Source organism: Heptranchias perlo, unplaced genomic scaffold (genome assembly GCF_035084215.1).
Source record: "Heptranchias perlo isolate sHepPer1 unplaced genomic scaffold, sHepPer1.hap1 HAP1_SCAFFOLD_50, whole genome shotgun sequence".
NCBI lineage: Eukaryota > Metazoa > Chordata > Chondrichthyes > Hexanchiformes > Hexanchidae > Heptranchias > Heptranchias perlo.
Window position 1 is genome coordinate 8227462 of NW_027139516.1, and position 2502 is coordinate 8229963.

Here is a 2502-nt window from a genome sequence, read left to right on the forward strand (position 1 = left end):
TGTCTCTGGGTGGGCTCGAATTACGAACCTTTCGGTTAATAACCGAACGCGCTGACCGATTGCGCCACAGAGACCGTGCGGTTCTTTTTCTTGCAAGATACATTAAAGCAGCGTGTCACCGAGCCAAAGTTCCATGTTGCAGCCACAGAAATGCAATTGACCACTATCAGTGTTACTTTCCCAGAAATAAAGGATGGGACATTGTTTGTGGAAACATGGAAACGGTCTGGTCTCGCTCACAGCATCGATATCACCGCCAACCAGCTCTCCTGCAACCGGCGCGCCCACCGGTGCTTTGTCTGTCACTCAGCAGCACTGTGGGAGAACCTTCACCACACTGACTGCAGCGGTTCAAGGAGGCGGCTCACCACCACCTTCTCAAGGGCAATTGGGGATGGGCAATAAATGCCGGCCTCGCCAGCGACGCCCACATCCCATGAACAAATAAAGAAAAAGTATTCTGAGCGTCCTGACGCTGATGTCAGGTTTTGTTCCCTGATCTGCAATAACTTAGAGCGCTTTAAATGGATCCGACCTCTAAATTTCACCCACAACATCAGAGTAACTGTTCCAGGGGGACATGCCGACTCAGCTGCGTCTTGGCCGCCTGTCTGGTCAGTCCTTTTTTCGCCTCCAATTCCGTTTCCCAAAGCGTATCAGCAGATTCACAAAGCTGTTTGTCATTTCGGTTCCTTTCGATTTGTCCAGCTCCCGATGGCAATAATTTGCAATCCTGGTTGCAACCCTCCGCCTTCCATCGTGTCCAGGGATGGGTTATGTGGAGAGACTGGCGAAGCTGGGATTGTTCTCATTCGAGGAAAAAAAGGTTAAGGGGAAATTTAATCGAGGTGTTAAAATTTATGAGGGGATTTTGATAGAATGGATTGGGAGAAGCTATTTCCATTGGCAGCAGGGTCGATAACCAGAGGACACAACCTGCATTCAAATAGCGCCTTTAACGTCGTAAAACGTCACAAGGTGCTTCAGAGGAGGGTTATTAAACAAAACTTGACACTAAGACAGATGGAGATATTGGGACAGGTTACCAAAAGCTTAGTCGAAGAGGTAGGTTTTAAGGTATGTGTTAAAGGAGAGAGAAGCGGAGAGGTTTCAGGATGGAATTCCAGAGCTTAGGGCCCAGGCAGCTGAAGGCACAGTCGCTAATGGTGGAGCGATTAAAATCGGGGATGCGCAAGAGGCCAGAATTGGAGGAGCACAGAGATTTTTTTAATACATTCATGGGATGTGGGCGTCGCTGGCGAGGCAAGCATTTATTGCCCATCCCTAATTGCCCTTGAGAAGTTGGTGGTGAGCCGCCTTCTTGAACAGATGCCGTCCGTGTGGTGAAGGTTCTCCCACAGTGCTGTTCGGAAGGGAGTTCCAGGATTTTGACCCAGCGGCGATGAAGGAATGGCCGATATATTTCCAAGTCGGGATGTTGTGTGACTTGGAGGGTAACATGTAGGTGGTGTTGTTCCCATTTGCCTGCTGCCCTCGTCCTTCTAGGTGGTAGAGCTCGCGTGTTTGGGAGGTGCTGTCGAAGAAGCCTTGGCGCCGATGGTGAAGGGAGTGAATGTTTAGTGTGGTGGATGGGGTGCCAATCAAGCGGGCTGCTTTGTCGTGGATGGTGTCGAGCTTCTTCAATGTTCTTGGAGCTGCACTCATCCAGGCAAGTGGAGAGTATTCCATCACACTCCTGGCTTGTGCCTTGTCGATGGTGGAAAGACTTTGGTGAGTCAGGAGGTGAGTCACTCGCCGCAGAATATCCAGCCTCTGACCTGCTCTTGTAGCCACATGATCTGGGATGGTTGTAGGGCTGGAGGAGGTTACAGAGATAGGGAGGGGGCGAGGGTTATGGTGGGATTTGAAAGCAAGAATGAGAATTTTAAAATCCAGGCGTTCCCGGACAGGGGGTTTGACTGGAACGTCACACCGTCCCCTCCCGTGTTTACTTCCACAAACTTATATTGGGAGAAGGCTTGGGCGGATTTTTCTGTGTCTCACCCGGGGCCGCTGAGTCTCCTGCAGTCCCCCCGATCACCAACTCACCCAGTTTGTACATTTAAACCGGAACAAGTGCCTCGCAAAGGGCAAGAGATGAAGGCAAGGCTGGAACCTCTGACAAAAAAAAAATCTCTTATCCAACAGTGAGGTTTGTATACCTGAATCGCTAACTCTTCTTTTAAAGTTTTGACATTCATTGGACGCCACGCGGCACCTCCAGACTTGTCTCTTGCACTCACAGTGAAGCGGAGGGCCGTTTTCACTCGCACGCCAGCAATTGTGATATCAAGAAAAAGGTGGCGGAGAAATTCTCCATTTCAGCGAAAATGGAGCGCTGGGGTCCGCTCATGAGTGCAGTGTAAAAGTTGAAACCATCACCCACGATCCTGAGGTGAATGCCTCTCCCGACTGAGCTAGCCAAGCCTGAGGAAACTGTTAATTCCTTGTCGGTTGTTGCAGCGAGCCGGCTGTTGGCTCCGCTCCAAGGGTTCAGTGCAA

The 2502-nt window shown here is 50.4% G+C and overlaps 1 non-coding gene across 1 annotated transcript; it reads right to left on the bottom strand.

Annotated features, from left to right (window-relative positions):
* On the bottom strand, positions 1–74 carry trnan-auu (transfer RNA asparagine (anticodon AUU)). The gene has a single exon. It is a non-coding gene; the product is annotated as a tRNA-Asn (tRNA).
* Between the last annotated feature and the right edge of the window lie 2428 nt (positions 75–2502).